The following is a 16,279-nucleotide window of genomic DNA, read 5'->3' as shown; positions in this document are numbered from 1 at the left end:
CATAAACATGTGTATCCGAGTCTTCTATCAAAAGTTACAGCTATTTATATGAAGTTGTACAAAAACGCTTTCTTTCGCCAAGACAGTGCGTTTCTCACTGTTACATGCATTTGAATGGGAAACTCCACCGAAACAAAGTATAGGTTTTCATTATGTGAATAACTTGGAAATCTTAGCTCAAACAGCTGCAAAACCTGTTTGCCCAGCACGGAGACCTTGAGTTCTATAATATAAGGCCATAAACATGTTTGTCTGAGTCTTCTATCAAAAGTTACAGCTATTTCTATGAAGTTGTACAAAAACGCTTTCTTTCGCCGAGACAGTGCGTTTCTCACTGTTACATGCATTTGAATGGGGAACTCGACCGAAACAAAGTATAGGTTTTCATTATGTGAATAACTTGGAAATCTTAGCTCAAACAGCTGCAAAACCTGTTTGCCCAGCACGGGAACCTTGAGTTCTATAAGATAAAGCCATAAACATGTGTATCCGAGTCTTCTATCCAAAGTTACAGCTATTCATATGAAGTTGTACAAAATAGCTTTCTTTCGCCAAGACAGTGCGTTTCTCACTGTTACATGCATTTGAATGGGGAACTCGACCGAAACAAAGTATAAGTTTTCATTATGTGAATAACTTGGAAATCTTAGCTCAAACAGCTGCAAAACCTGTTTTCCCAGCACGGAGACCTTGAGTTCTATAATATAAGGCCATAAACATATTTGTCTGAGTCTTCTATCAAAAGTTACAGCTATTTCTATGAAGTTGTACAAAATAGCTTTCTTTCGCCAAGACACTGCGTTTCTCACTGTTACATGCATTTGAATGGGGAACTCCACCGAAACAAAGTATAAGTTTTCATTATGTGAATAACTTGGAAATCTTAGCTCAAACAGCTGCAAAACCTGTTTTCCCAGCACGGAGACCTTGAGTTCTATAAGATAAGGCCATAAACATGTGTATCCGAGTCTTCTATCAAAAGTTACAGCTATTCATATGAAGTTGTACAAAATAGCTTTCTTTCGCCAAGACAGTGCGTTTCTCACTGTTACATGCATTTGAATGGGGAACTCGACCGAAACAAAGTATAAGTTTTCATTATGTGAATAACTTGGAAATCTTAGCTCAAACAGCTGCAAAACCTCTTTTCCCAGCACGGGAACCTTGAGTTCTATAAGATAAAGCCATAAACATGTGTATCCGAGTCTTCTATCAAAAGTTACAGCTATTCATATGAAGTTGTACAAAATAGCTTTCTTTCGCCAAGACACTGCGTTTCTCACTGTTACATGCATTTGAATGGGGAACTCCACCGAAACAAAGTATAAGTTTTCATTATGTGAATAACTTGGAAATCTTAGCTCAAACAGCTGCAAAACCTGTTTTCCCAGCACGGAGACCTTGAGTTCTATAAGATAAGGCCATAAACATGTGTATCCGAGTCTTCTATCAAAAGTTACAGCTATTTATATGAAGTTGTACAAAAACGCTTTCTTTCGCCAAGACAGTGCGTTTCTCACTGTTACATGCATTTGAATGGGGAACTCGACCGAAACAAAGTATAGGTTTTCATTATGTGAATAACTTGGAAATCTTAGCTCAAACAGCTGCAAAACCTGTTTTCCCAGCACGGGAACCTTGAGTTCTATAAGATAAAGCCATAAACATGTGTATCCGAGTCTTCTATCAAAAGTTACAGCTATTTATATGAAGTTGTACAAAAACGCTTTCTTTCGCCAAGACAGTGCGTTTCTCACTGTTACATGCATTTGAATAGGGAACTCCACCGAAACAAAGTACAAGTTTTCATTATGTGAATAACTTGGAAATCTTAGCTCAAACAGCTGCAAAACCTGTTTTCCCAGCACGGGAACCTTGAGTTCTATAAGATAAAGCCATAAACATGTGTATCCGAGTCTTCTATCAAAAGTTACAGCTATTTATATGAAGTTGTACAAAAACGCTTTCTTTCGCCGAGACAGTGCGTTTCTCACTGTTACATGCATTTGAATGGGGAACTCGACCGAAACAAAGTATATGATTTCATTATGTGAATAACTTGGAAATCTTAGCTCAAACAGCTGCAAAACCTGTTTGCCCAGCACGGGAACCTTGAGTTCTATAAGATAAAGCCATAAACATGTGTATCCGAGTCTTCTATCAAAAGTTACAGCTATTTATATGAAGTTGTACAAAAACGCTTTCTTTCGCCAAGACAGTGCGTTTCTCACTGTTACATGCATTTGAATGGGGAACTCGACCGAAACAAAGTATAGGTTTTCATTATGTGAATAACTTGGAAATCTTAGCTCAAACAGCTGCAAAACCTGTTTTCCCAGCACGGGAACCTTGAGTTCTATAAGATAAAGCCATAAACATGTGTATCCGAGTCTTCTATCAAAAGTTACAGCTATTTATATGAAGTTGTACAAAAACGCTTTCTTTCGCCAAGACACTGCGCTTCTCACTGTTACATGCATTTGAATGGGGAACTCCACCGAAACAAAGTATAAGTTTTCATTATGTGAATAACTTGGAAATCTTAGCTCAAACAGCTGCAAAACCTGTTTTCCCAGCACGGAGACCTTGAGTTCTATAATATAAGGCCATAAACATGTGTATCCGAGTCTTCTATCAAAAGTTACAGCTATTCATATGAAGTTGTACAAAATAGCTTTCTTTCGCCAAGACAGTGCGTTTCTCACTGTTACATGCATTTGAATGGGGAACTCGACCGAAACAAAGTATAAGTTTTCATTATGTGAATAACTTGGAAATCTTAGCTCAAACAGCTGCAAAACCTGTTTGCCCAGCACGGGAACCTTGAGTTCTATAAGATAAAGCCATAAACATGTGTATCCGAGTCTTCTATCAAAAGTTACAGCTATTTATATGAAGTTGTACAAAAACGCTTTCTTTCGCCAAGACAGTGCGTTTCTCACTGTTACATGCATTTGAATGGGGAACTCGACCGAAACAAAGTATAAGTTTTCATTATGTGAATAACTTGGAAATCTTAGCTCAAACAGCTGCAAAACCTGTTTGCCCAGCACGGGAACCTTGAGTTCTATAAGATAAAGCCATAAACATGTGTATCCGAGTCTTCTATCAAAAGTTACAGCTATTTATATGAAGTTGTACAAAAACGCTTTCTTTCGCCAAGACAGTGCGTTTCTCACTGTTACATGCATTTGAATGGGGAACTCGACCGAAACAAAGTATAGGTTTTCATTATGTGAATAACTTGGAAATCTTAGCTCAAACAGCTGCAAAACCTGTTTTCCCAGCACGGGAACCTTGAGTTCTATAAGATAAAGCCATAAACATGTGTATCCGAGTCTTCTATCAAAAGTTACAGCTATTTATATGAAGTTGTACAAAATAGCTTTCTTTCGCCAAGACAGTGCGTTTCTCACTGTTACATGCATTTGAATAGGGAACTCCACCGAAACAAAGTACAGGTTTTCATTATGTGAATAACTTGGAAATCTTAGCTCAAACAGCTGCAAAACCTGTTTGCCCAGCACGGGAACCTTGAGTTCTATAAGATAAAGCCATAAACATGTGTATCCGAGTCTTCTATCAAAAGTTACAGCTATTTATATGAAGTTGTACAAAAACGCTTTCTTTCGCCAAGACAGTGCGTTTCTCACTGTTACATGCATTTGAATGGGAAACTCCACCGAAACAAAGTATAGGTTTTCATTATGTGAATAACTTGGAAATCTTAGCTCAAACAGCTGCAAAACCTGTTTGCCCAGCACGGAGACCTTGAGTTCTATAATATAAGGCCATAAACATGTTTGTCTGAGTCTTCTATCAAAAGTTACAGCTATTTCTATGAAGTTGTACAAAAACGCTTTCTTTCGCCGAGACAGTGCGTTTCTCACTGTTACATGCATTTGAATGGGGAACTCGACCGAAACAAAGTATAGGTTTTCATTATGTGAATAACTTGGAAATCTTAGCTCAAACAGCTGCAAAACCTGTTTGCCCAGCACGGGAACCTTGAGTTCTATAAGATAAAGCCATAAACATGTGTATCCGAGTCTTCTATCCAAAGTTACAGCTATTCATATGAAGTTGTACAAAATAGCTTTCTTTCGCCAAGACAGTGCGTTTCTCACTGTTACATGCATTTGAATGGGGAACTCGACCGAAACAAAGTATAAGTTTTCATTATGTGAATAACTTGGAAATCTTAGCTCAAACAGCTGCAAAACCTGTTTTCCCAGCACGGAGACCTTGAGTTCTATAATATAAGGCCATAAACATATTTGTCTGAGTCTTCTATCAAAAGTTACAGCTATTTCTATGAAGTTGTACAAAATAGCTTTCTTTCGCCAAGACACTGCGTTTCTCACTGTTACATGCATTTGAATGGGGAACTCCACCGAAACAAAGTATAAGTTTTCATTATGTGAATAACTTGGAAATCTTAGCTCAAACAGCTGCAAAACCTGTTTTCCCAGCACGGAGACCTTGAGTTCTATAAGATAAGGCCATAAACATGTGTATCCGAGTCTTCTATCAAAAGTTACAGCTATTCATATGAAGTTGTACAAAATAGCTTTCTTTCGCCAAGACAGTGCGTTTCTCACTGTTACATGCATTTGAATGGGGAACTCGACCGAAACAAAGTATAAGTTTTCATTATGTGAATAACTTGGAAATCTTAGCTCAAACAGCTGCAAAACCTCTTTTCCCAGCACGGGAACCTTGAGTTCTATAAGATAAAGCCATAAACATGTGTATCCGAGTCTTCTATCAAAAGTTACAGCTATTCATATGAAGTTGTACAAAATAGCTTTCTTTCGCCAAGACACTGCGTTTCTCACTGTTACATGCATTTGAATGGGGAACTCCACCGAAACAAAGTATAAGTTTTCATTATGTGAATAACTTGGAAATCTTAGCTCAAACAGCTGCAAAACCTGTTTTCCCAGCACGGAGACCTTGAGTTCTATAAGATAAGGCCATAAACATGTGTATCCGAGTCTTCTATCAAAAGTTACAGCTATTTATATGAAGTTGTACAAAAACGCTTTCTTTCGCCAAGACAGTGCGTTTCTCACTGTTACATGCATTTGAATGGGGAACTCGACCGAAACAAAGTATAGGTTTTCATTATGTGAATAACTTGGAAATCTTAGCTCAAACAGCTGCAAAACCTGTTTTCCCAGCACGGGAACCTTGAGTTCTATAAGATAAAGCCATAAACATGTGTATCCGAGTCTTCTATCAAAAGTTACAGCTATTTATATGAAGTTGTACAAAAACGCTTTCTTTCGCCAAGACAGTGCGTTTCTCACTGTTACATGCATTTGAATAGGGAACTCCACCGAAACAAAGTACAAGTTTTCATTATGTGAATAACTTGGAAATCTTAGCTCAAACAGCTGCAAAACCTGTTTTCCCAGCACGGGAACCTTGAGTTCTATAAGATAAAGCCATAAACATGTGTATCCGAGTCTTCTATCAAAAACGCTTTCTTTCGCCGAGACAGTGCGTTTCTCACTGTTACATGCATTTGAATGGGGAACTCGACCGAAACAAAGTATATGATTTCATTATGTGAATAACTTGGAAATCTTAGCTCAAACAGCTGCAAAACCTGTTTGCCCAGCACGGGAACCTTGAGTTCTATAAGATAAAGCCATAAACATGTGTATCCGAGTCTTCTATCAAAAGTTACAGCTATTTATATGAAGTTGTACAAAAACGCTTTCTTTCGCCAAGACAGTGCGTTTCTCACTGTTACATGCATTTGAATGGGGAACTCGACCGAAACAAAGTATAGGTTTTCATTATGTGAATAACTTGGAAATCTTAGCTCAAACAGCTGCAAAACCTGTTTTCCCAGCACGGGAACCTTGAGTTCTATAAGATAAAGCCATAAACATGTGTATCCGAGTCTTCTATCAAAAGTTACAGCTATTTATATGAAGTTGTACAAAAACGCTTTCTTTCGCCAAGACACTGCGCTTCTCACTGTTACATGCATTTGAATGGGGAACTCCACCGAAACAAAGTATAAGTTTTCATTATGTGAATAACTTGGAAATCTTAGCTCAAACAGCTGCAAAACCTGTTTTCCCAGCACGGAGACCTTGAGTTCTATAATATAAGGCCATAAACATGTGTATCCGAGTCTTCTATCAAAAGTTACAGCTATTCATATGAAGTTGTACAAAATAGCTTTCTTTCGCCAAGACAGTGCGTTTCTCACTGTTACATGCATTTGAATGGGGAACTCGACCGAAACAAAGTATAAGTTTTCATTATGTGAATAACTTGGAAATCTTAGCTCAAACAGCTGCAAAACCTGTTTGCCCAGCACGGGAACCTTGAGTTCTATAAGATAAAGCCATAAACATGTGTATCCGAGTCTTCTATCAAAAGTTACAGCTATTTATATGAAGTTGTACAAAAACGCTTTCTTTCGCCAAGACAGTGCGTTTCTCACTGTTACATGCATTTGAATGGGGAACTCGACCGAAACAAAGTATAGGTTTTCATTATGTGAATAACTTGGAAATCTTAGCTCAAACAGCTGCAAAACCTGTTTGCCCAGCACGGGAACCTTGAGTTCTATAAGATAAAGCCATAAACATGTGTATCCGAGTCTTCTATCAAAAGTTACAGCTATTTATATGAAGTTGTACAAAAACGCTTTCTTTCGCCAAGACAGTGCGTTTCTCACTGTTACATGCATTTGAATGGGGAACTCGACCGAAACAAAGTATAGGTTTTCATTATGTGAATAACTTGGAAATCTTAGCTCAAACAGCTGCAAAACCTGTTTGCCCAGCACGGGAACCTTGAGTTCTATAAGATAAAGCCATAAACATGTGTATCCGAGTCTTCTATCAAAAGTTACAGCTATTCATATGAAGTTGTACAAAAACTCTTTCTTTCGCCAAGACAGTGCGTTTCTCACTGTTACATGCATTTGAATGGGGAACTCGACCGAAACAAAGTATATGATTTCATTATGTGAATAACTTGGAAATCTTAGCTCAAACAGCTGCAAAACCCCTTTTCCCAGCACGGGAACCTTGAGTTCTATAAGATAAAGCCATAAACATGTGTATCCGAGTCTTCTATCAAAAGTTACAGCTATTCATATGAAGTTGTACAAAATAGCTTTCTTTCGCCAAGACAGTGCGTTTCTCACTGTTACATGCATTTGAATGGGGAACTCGACCGAAACAAAGTATAAGTTTTCATTATGTGAATAACTTGGAAATCTTAGCTCAAACAGCTGCAAAACCTGTTTGCCCAGCACGGGAACCTTGAGTTCTATAAGATAAAGCCATAAACATATTTGTCTGAGTCTTCTATCAAAAGTTACAGCTATTTATATGAAGTTGTACAAAAACGCTTTCTTTCGCCAAGACAGTGCGTTTCTCACTGTTACATGCATTTGAATGGGGAACTCGACCGAAACAAAGTATAGGTTTTCATTATGTGAATAACTTGGAAATCTTAGCTCAAACAGCTGCAAAACCTGTTTGCCCAGCACGGGAACCTTGAGTTCTATAAGATAAAGCCATAAACATGTGTATCCGAGTCTTCTATCAAAAGTTACAGCTATTTATATGAAGTTGTACAAAAACGCTTTCTTTCGCCAAGACAGTGCGTTTCTCACTGTTACATGCATTTGAATGGGGAACTCGACCGAAACAAAGTATAGGTTTTCATTATGTGAATAACTTGGAAATCTTAGCTCAAACAGCTGCAAAACCTGTTTGCCCAGCACGGGAACCTTGAGTTCTATAAGATAAAGCCATAAACATGTGTATCCGAGTCTTCTATCAAAAGTTACAGCTATTCATATGAAGTTGTACAAAAACTCTTTCTTTCGCCAAGACAGTGCGTTTCTCACTGTTACATGCATTTGAATGGGGAACTCGACCGAAACAAAGTATATGATTTCATTATGTGAATAACTTGGAAATCTTAGCTCAAACAGCTGCAAAACCCCTTTTCCCAGCACGGGAACCTTGAGTTCTATAAGATAAAGCCATAAACATGTGTATCCGAGTCTTCTATCAAAAGTTACAGCTATTTATATGAAGTTGTACAAAATAGCTTTCTTTCGCCAAGACAGTGCGTTTCTCACTGTTACATGCATTTGAATAGGGAACTCCACCGAAACAAAGTACAGGTTTTCATTATGTGAATAACTTGGAAATCTTAGCTCAAACAGCTGCAAAACCTGTTTGCCCAGCACGGGAACCTTGAGTTCTATAAGATAAAGCCATAAACATGTGTATCCGAGTCTTCTATCAAAAGTTACAGCTATTTATATGAAGTTGTACAAAAACGCTTTCTTTCGCCAAGACAGTGCGTTTCTCACTGTTACATGCATTTGAATGGGAAACTCCACCGAAACAAAGTATAGGTTTTCATTATGTGAATAACTTGGAAATCTTAGCTCAAACAGCTGCAAAACCTGTTTGCCCAGCACGGAGACCTTGAGTTCTATAATATAAGGCCATAAACATGTTTGTCTGAGTCTTCTATCAAAAGTTACAGCTATTTCTATGAAGTTGTACAAAAACGCTTTCTTTCGCCGAGACAGTGCGTTTCTCACTGTTACATGCATTTGAATGGGGAACTCGACCGAAACAAAGTATAGGTTTTCATTATGTGAATAACTTGGAAATCTTAGCTCAAACAGCTGCAAAACCTGTTTGCCCAGCACGGGAACCTTGAGTTCTATAAGATAAAGCCATAAACATGTGTATCCGAGTCTTCTATCCAAAGTTACAGCTATTCATATGAAGTTGTACAAAATAGCTTTCTTTCGCCAAGACAGTGCGTTTCTCACTGTTACATGCATTTGAATGGGGAACTCGACCGAAACAAAGTATAAGTTTTCATTATGTGAATAACTTGGAAATCTTAGCTCAAACAGCTGCAAAACCTGTTTTCCCAGCACGGAGACCTTGAGTTCTATAATATAAGGCCATAAACATATTTGTCTGAGTCTTCTATCAAAAGTTACAGCTATTTCTATGAAGTTGTACAAAATAGCTTTCTTTCGCCAAGACACTGCGTTTCTCACTGTTACATGCATTTGAATGGGGAACTCCACCGAAACAAAGTATAAGTTTTCATTATGTGAATAACTTGGAAATCTTAGCTCAAACAGCTGCAAAACCTGTTTTCCCAGCACGGAGACCTTGAGTTCTATAAGATAAGGCCATAAACATGTGTATCCGAGTCTTCTATCAAAAGTTACAGCTATTCATATGAAGTTGTACAAAATAGCTTTCTTTCGCCAAGACAGTGCGTTTCTCACTGTTACATGCATTTGAATGGGGAACTCGACCGAAACAAAGTATAAGTTTTCATTATGTGAATAACTTGGAAATCTTAGCTCAAACAGCTGCAAAACCTCTTTTCCCAGCACGGGAACCTTGAGTTCTATAAGATAAAGCCATAAACATGTGTATCCGAGTCTTCTATCAAAAGTTACAGCTATTCATATGAAGTTGTACAAAATAGCTTTCTTTCGCCAAGACACTGCGTTTCTCACTGTTACATGCATTTGAATGGGGAACTCCACCGAAACAAAGTATAAGTTTTCATTATGTGAATAACTTGGAAATCTTAGCTCAAACAGCTGCAAAACCTGTTTTCCCAGCACGGAGACCTTGAGTTCTATAAGATAAGGCCATAAACATGTGTATCCGAGTCTTCTATCAAAAGTTACAGCTATTTATATGAAGTTGTACAAAAACGCTTTCTTTCGCCAAGACAGTGCGTTTCTCACTGTTACATGCATTTGAATGGGGAACTCGACCGAAACAAAGTATAGGTTTTCATTATGTGAATAACTTGGAAATCTTAGCTCAAACAGCTGCAAAACCTGTTTTCCCAGCACGGGAACCTTGAGTTCTATAAGATAAAGCCATAAACATGTGTATCCGAGTCTTCTATCAAAAGTTACAGCTATTTATATGAAGTTGTACAAAAACGCTTTCTTTCGCCAAGACAGTGCGTTTCTCACTGTTACATGCATTTGAATAGGGAACTCCACCGAAACAAAGTACAAGTTTTCATTATGTGAATAACTTGGAAATCTTAGCTCAAACAGCTGCAAAACCTGTTTTCCCAGCACGGGAACCTTGAGTTCTATAAGATAAAGCCATAAACATGTGTATCCGAGTCTTCTATCAAAAACGCTTTCTTTCGCCGAGACAGTGCGTTTCTCACTGTTACATGCATTTGAATGGGGAACTCGACCGAAACAAAGTATATGATTTCATTATGTGAATAACTTGGAAATCTTAGCTCAAACAGCTGCAAAACCTGTTTGCCCAGCACGGGAACCTTGAGTTCTATAAGATAAAGCCATAAACATGTGTATCCGAGTCTTCTATCAAAAGTTACAGCTATTTATATGAAGTTGTACAAAAACGCTTTCTTTCGCCAAGACAGTGCGTTTCTCACTGTTACATGCATTTGAATGGGGAACTCGACCGAAACAAAGTATAGGTTTTCATTATGTGAATAACTTGGAAATCTTAGCTCAAACAGCTGCAAAACCTGTTTTCCCAGCACGGGAACCTTGAGTTCTATAAGATAAAGCCATAAACATGTGTATCCGAGTCTTCTATCAAAAGTTACAGCTATTTATATGAAGTTGTACAAAAACGCTTTCTTTCGCCAAGACACTGCGCTTCTCACTGTTACATGCATTTGAATGGGGAACTCCACCGAAACAAAGTATAAGTTTTCATTATGTGAATAACTTGGAAATCTTAGCTCAAACAGCTGCAAAACCTGTTTTCCCAGCACGGAGACCTTGAGTTCTATAATATAAGGCCATAAACATGTGTATCCGAGTCTTCTATCAAAAGTTACAGCTATTCATATGAAGTTGTACAAAATAGCTTTCTTTCGCCAAGACAGTGCGTTTCTCACTGTTACATGCATTTGAATGGGGAACTCGACCGAAACAAAGTATAAGTTTTCATTATGTGAATAACTTGGAAATCTTAGCTCAAACAGCTGCAAAACCTGTTTGCCCAGCACGGGAACCTTGAGTTCTATAAGATAAAGCCATAAACATGTGTATCCGAGTCTTCTATCAAAAGTTACAGCTATTTATATGAAGTTGTACAAAAACGCTTTCTTTCGCCAAGACAGTGCGTTTCTCACTGTTACATGCATTTGAATGGGGAACTCGACCGAAACAAAGTATAGGTTTTCATTATGTGAATAACTTGGAAATCTTAGCTCAAACAGCTGCAAAACCTGTTTGCCCAGCACGGGAACCTTGAGTTCTATAAGATAAAGCCATAAACATGTGTATCCGAGTCTTCTATCAAAAGTTACAGCTATTTATATGAAGTTGTACAAAAACGCTTTCTTTCGCCAAGACAGTGCGTTTCTCACTGTTACATGCATTTGAATGGGGAACTCGACCGAAACAAAGTATAGGTTTTCATTATGTGAATAACTTGGAAATCTTAGCTCAAACAGCTGCAAAACCTGTTTGCCCAGCACGGGAACCTTGAGTTCTATAAGATAAAGCCATAAACATGTGTATCCGAGTCTTCTATCAAAAGTTACAGCTATTCATATGAAGTTGTACAAAAACTCTTTCTTTCGCCAAGACAGTGCGTTTCTCACTGTTACATGCATTTGAATGGGGAACTCGACCGAAACAAAGTATATGATTTCATTATGTGAATAACTTGGAAATCTTAGCTCAAACAGCTGCAAAACCCCTTTTCCCAGCACGGGAACCTTGAGTTCTATAAGATAAAGCCATAAACATGTGTATCCGAGTCTTCTATCAAAAGTTACAGCTATTCATATGAAGTTGTACAAAATAGCTTTCTTTCGCCAAGACAGTGCGTTTCTCACTGTTACATGCATTTGAATGGGGAACTCGACCGAAACAAAGTATAAGTTTTCATTATGTGAATAACTTGGAAATCTTAGCTCAAACAGCTGCAAAACCTGTTTGCCCAGCACGGGAACCTTGAGTTCTATAAGATAAAGCCATAAACATATTTGTCTGAGTCTTCTATCAAAAGTTACAGCTATTTATATGAAGTTGTACAAAAACGCTTTCTTTCGCCAAGACAGTGCGTTTCTCACTGTTACATGCATTTGAATGGGGAACTCGACCGAAACAAAGTATAGGTTTTCATTATGTGAATAACTTGGAAATCTTAGCTCAAACAGCTGCAAAACCTGTTTGCCCAGCACGGGAACCTTGAGTTCTATAAGATAAAGCCATAAACATGTGTATCCGAGTCTTCTATCAAAAGTTACAGCTATTTATATGAAGTTGTACAAAAACGCTTTCTTTCGCCAAGACAGTGCGTTTCTCACTGTTACATGCATTTGAATGGGGAACTCGACCGAAACAAAGTATAGGTTTTCATTATGTGAATAACTTGGAAATCTTAGCTCAAACAGCTGCAAAACCTGTTTGCCCAGCACGGGAACCTTGAGTTCTATAAGATAAAGCCATAAACATGTGTATCCGAGTCTTCTATCAAAAGTTACAGCTATTCATATGAAGTTGTACAAAAACTCTTTCTTTCGCCAAGACAGTGCGTTTCTCACTGTTACATGCATTTGAATGGGGAACTCGACCGAAACAAAGTATATGATTTCATTATGTGAATAACTTGGAAATCTTAGCTCAAACAGCTGCAAAACCCCTTTTCCCAGCACGGGAACCTTGAGTTCTATAAGATAAAGCCATAAACATGTGTATCCGAGTCTTCTATCAAAAGTTACAGCTATTCATATGAAGTTGTACAAAATAGCTTTCTTTCGCCAAGACACTGCGCTTCTCACTGTTACATGCATTTGAATGGGGAACTCCACCGAAACAAAGTATAAGTTTTCATTATGTGAATAACTTGGAAATCTTAGCTCAAACAGCTGCAAAACCTGTTTTCCCAGCACGGAGACCTTGAGTTCTATATTATAAGGCCATAAACATGTTTGTCTGAGTCTTCTATCAAAAGTTACAGCTATTTCTATGAAGTTGTACAAAAACGCTTTCTTTCGCCGAGACAGTGTGTTTCTCACTGTTACATGCATTTGAATGGGGAACTCGACCGAAACAAAGTATAGGTTTTCATTATGTGAATAACTTGGAAATCTTAGCTCAAACAGCTGCAAAACCTGTTTGCCCAGCACGGGAACCTTGAGTTCTATAAGATAAAGCCATAAACATGTGTATCCGAGTCTTCTATCAAAAGTTACAGCTATTCATATGAAGTTGTACAAAATAGCTTTCTTTCGCCAAGACAGTGCGTTTCTCACTGTTACATGCATTTGAATGGGGAACTCGACCGAAACAAAGTATAAGTTTTCATTATGTGAATAACTTGGAAATCTTAGCTCAAACAGCTGCAAAACCTGTTTGCCCAGCACGGGAACCTTGAGTTCTATAAGATAAAGCCATAAACATGTGTATCCGAGTCTTCTATCAAAAGTTACAGCTATTTATATGAAGTTGTACAAAAACGCTTTCTTTCGCCGAGACAGTGCGTTTCTCACTGTTACATGCATTTGAATGGGGAACTCGACCGAAACAAAGTATAAGTTTTCATTATGTGAATAACTTGGAAATCTTAGCTCAAACAGCTGCAAAACCTGTTTGCCCAGCACGGGAACCTTGAGTTCTATAAGATAAAGCCATAAACATGTGTATCCGAGTCTTCTATCAAAAGTTACAGCTATTTATATGAAGTTGTACAAAAACGCTTTCTTTCGCCAAGACAGTGCGTTTCTCACTGTTACATGCATTTGAATGGGGAACTCGACCGAAACAAAGTATAGGTTTTCATTATGTGAATAACTTGGAAATCTTAGCTCAAACAGCTGCAAAACCTGTTTTCCCAGCACGGGAACCTTGAGTTCTATAAGATAAAGCCATAAACATGTGTATCCGAGTCTTCTATCAAAAGTTACAGCTATTTATATGAAGTTGTACAAAATAGCTTTCTTTCGCCAAGACAGTGCGTTTCTCACTGTTACATGCATTTGAATAGGGAACTCCACCGAAACAAAGTACAGGTTTTCATTATGTGAATAACTTGGAAATCTTAGCTCAAACAGCTGCAAAACCTGTTTGCCCAGCACGGGAACCTTGAGTTCTATAAGATAAAGCCATAAACATGTGTATCCGAGTCTTCTATCAAAAGTTACAGCTATTTATATGAAGTTGTACAAAAACGCTTTCTTTCGCCAAGACAGTGCGTTTCTCACTGTTACATGCATTTGAATGGGGAACGCGACCGAAACAAAGTATAGGTTTTCATTATGTGAATAACTTGGAAATCTTAGCTCAAACAGCTGCAAAACCTGTTTGCCCAGCACGGGAACCTTGAGTTCTATAAGATAAAGCCATAAACATGTGTATCCGAGTCTTCTATCCAAAGTTACAGCTATTCATATGAAGTTGTACAAAATAGCTTTCTTTCGCCAAGACAGTGCGTTTCTCACTGTTACATGCATTTGAATGGGGAACTCGACCGAAACAAAGTATAAGTTTTCATTATGTGAATAACTTGGAAATCTTAGCTCAAACAGCTGCAAAACCTGTTTTCCCAGCACGGAGACCTTGAGTTCTATAATATAAGGCCATAAACATATTTGTCTGAGTCTTCTATCAAAAGTTACAGCTATTTCTATGAAGTTGTACAAAATAGCTTTCTTTCGCCAAGACACTGCGTTTCTCACTGTTACATGCATTTGAATGGGGAACTCCACCGAAACAAAGTATAAGTTTTCATTATGTGAATAACTTGGAAATCTTAGCTCAAACAGCTGCAAAACCTGTTTTCCCAGCACGGAGACCTTGAGTTCTATAAGATAAGGCCATAAACATGTGTATCCGAGTCTTCTATCAAAAGTTACAGCTATTCATATGAAGTTGTACAAAATAGCTTTCTTTCGCCAAGACAGTGCGTTTCTCACTGTTACATGCATTTGAATGGGGAACTCGACCGAAACAAAGTATAAGTTTTCATTATGTGAATAACTTGGAAATCTTAGCTCAAACAGCTGCAAAACCTCTTTTCCCAGCACGGGAACCTTGAGTTCTATAAGATAAAGCCATAAACATGTGTATCCGAGTCTTCTATCAAAAGTTACAGCTATTCATATGAAGTTGTACAAAATAGCTTTCTTTCGCCAAGACACTGCGTTTCTCACTGTTACATGCATTTGAATGGGGAACTCCACCGAAACAAAGTATAAGTTTTCATTATGTGAATAACTTGGAAATCTTAGCTCAAACAGCTGCAAAACCTGTTTTCCCAGCACGGAGACCTTGAGTTCTATAAGATAAGGCCATAAACATGTGTATCCGAGTCTTCTATCAAAAGTTACAGCTATTTATATGAAGTTGTACAAAAACGCTTTCTTTCGCCAAGACAGTGCGTTTCTCACTGTTACATGCATTTGAATGGGGAACTCGACCGAAACAAAGTATAGGTTTTCATTATGTGAATAACTTGGAAATCTTAGCTCAAACAGCTGCAAAACCTGTTTTCCCAGCACGGGAACCTTGAGTTCTATAAGATAAAGCCATAAACATGTGTATCCGAGTCTTCTATCAAAAGTTACAGCTATTTATATGAAGTTGTACAAAAACGCTTTCTTTCGCCAAGACAGTGCGTTTCTCACTGTTACATGCATTTGAATAGGGAACTCCACCGAAACAAAGTACAAGTTTTCATTATGTGAATAACTTGGAAATCTTAGCTCAAACAGCTGCAAAACCTGTTTTCCCAGCACGGGAACCTTGAGTTCTATAAGATAAAGCCATAAACATGTGTATCCGAGTCTTCTATCAAAAGTTACAGCTATTTATATGAAGTTGTACAAAAACGCTTTCTTTCGCCGAGACAGTGCGTTTCTCACTGTTACATGCATTTGAATGGGGAACTCGACCGAAACAAAGTATATGATTTCATTATGTGAATAACTTGGAAATCTTAGCTCAAACAGCTGCAAAACCTGTTTGCCCAGCACGGGAACCTTGAGTTCTATAAGATAAAGCCATAAACATGTGTATCCGAGTCTTCTATCAAAAGTTACAGCTATTTATATGAAGTTGTACAAAAACGCTTTCTTTCGCCAAGACAGTGCGTTTCTCACTGTTACATGCATTTGAATGGGGAACTCGACCGAAACAAAGTATAGGTTTTCATTATGTGAATAACTTGGAAATCTTAGCTCAAACAGCTGCAAAACCTGTTTTCCCAGCACGGGAACCTTGAGTTCT

This window comes from Rhamphochromis longiceps, linkage group LG5, assembly GCF_057381845.1.
Source record: "Rhamphochromis longiceps isolate RC_006_pf linkage group LG5, R_longiceps_female_GT1.1, whole genome shotgun sequence".
NCBI classification, from domain to species: Eukaryota; Metazoa; Chordata; class Actinopteri; order Cichliformes; family Cichlidae; genus Rhamphochromis; species Rhamphochromis longiceps.
Note: the sequence above shows the minus strand (reverse complement) of the source record.